The sequence below is a fragment of the Temnothorax curvispinosus genome, unplaced genomic scaffold (assembly GCF_003070985.1).
Source record: "Temnothorax curvispinosus isolate PA1 unplaced genomic scaffold, ASM307098v1 QBEX01009209.1, whole genome shotgun sequence".
Lineage (NCBI taxonomy): Eukaryota > Metazoa > Arthropoda > Insecta > Hymenoptera > Formicidae > Temnothorax > Temnothorax curvispinosus.
Window position 1 is genome coordinate 802 of NW_020218989.1, and position 1,569 is coordinate 2,370.

Consider the following 1,569-nt stretch of genomic DNA (forward strand, 5'->3'; position numbering starts at 1 on the left):
TTTTCTGCTGAAAGTGAGATGTCTAATCACATATGTCATATTGGTCAATATGTATACCTCCCTGGTAACACAATCTGATAGCTCAGATACATCCCGAAGAAGTGCGCAAGAAAACAGACCAAAATTGCGATAGAAGTGCATAATATCTGTGATTAAACGAGTACTTACTGTACTAATGCAGCAGTCTGCTGTAAGAAGCTACTGTGAAATTTTATACTATTTAGTTTCTTACAGCAGACTGCGCTGCAAGAGTACAGTAAGTACTCGTTCAATCTCAGATATTATGCACTTCTGTCGCAATTTTGGACTATATTGTGTTACCAGGATATTATCCTAATCAGCAGATTAGACAGTGACATATATGTGCTATAAACAAGTTATTCTTATCTTTCCCCCTTCCAGTTTGAATTATCATACCTTATCATACATTCGACAGCAGCAGTCATCAGTCACGCAGTCGTCATTCGCGCAGTCTCACACATGACAAAATGTATTGCATTGGATTACCAATATGTGAAAATTTTTTCTACTCTCTATACATATATTAATTTAAAAAATGGATAAAAATATATAACGTAAATTTTTCGACAGTGATTTTGCGCCGATAGAAATATTAATGTTATAAATTATACCCAGTAAACTTTATACTATACTGGAATTCTTGGCCGCTTACCGCAACTACGAAGAGATAAAAGGTAGGTAAGCTGTTTCTTTAAGTTAATTAAGTTAGTTTCTTTCTTTCTTCGTCTATAAGTAATTTCTGATTAACCAATAATTTTTTTTAATCTTTTCAAACATTGGACTTTATTAACTTAACAAATTGTATTATATAAGCATGAATATCATATATATTATACTAAGGCAAAGATAAATTTAAACACATAATATCTTATATATACTTGCTTACGTGTAAGTTGTCCGCGAATATTTCGGCAAGCCTTCTGATAACTGAACCCTTAATTCATTCTAAAATAACTTTTTCTGGATTGTAAATGATTGATTAAGTCGTAAAAAATCAGTTTTCCTTCTTTCAACACTATAAATTTAATTTAAAATTATTAACTATAATAATTAATTTAATTTTTAATATTTCTAATTTGCATTCGCGGTTCTCCAAATAATTTAACATCTACGTTACACATCTTTAATATTTAATATTCCTATATTAATATTTATTTTTAAAATTCACACTTTGTCACACACACAAAAGTTTCAATATTATAAGTTCAATTTTTTTCCAGACAACAGAAAAGACTTCAGAAACGAAGGTTCGTCAACTCACAGAATATCTTCACCATTTCGAGGATTATCCACAACAGAGGAAAAAATTCCTCAGTCGAATATCTATTCTCCAATCAGCATGCAAGATGATTTTTACAAGCTTGAGTTAAACGCCGAACAATTTGAAGATTTCTCCTCTTTCAAAAATGCTGTCAAGGATAATTTGAAGAAGCATCCACCTCTTCAAAGTATCTACATTAATCCCACACATTTGAAAGAAACATGTCTCGACATAGCCTGCAAGAATGGCTTAACGGAGTTTGTGAATTTTCTGTTGCATAATGGCGC

At 31.4% G+C, this 1,569-nt stretch overlaps 1 long non-coding RNA gene across 1 annotated transcript; it reads left to right on the top strand.

Annotated features, from left to right (window-relative positions):
- Nucleotides 1–207: 207 nt before the first annotated feature.
- LOC112458820 lies at nucleotides 208–1,320 on the top strand. Its single transcript, XR_003041249.1, has 2 exons — nucleotides 208–695; nucleotides 1,242–1,320. It is a non-coding gene; the product is annotated as an uncharacterized LOC112458820 (long non-coding RNA).
- Nucleotides 1,321–1,569: the final 249 nt, after the last annotated feature.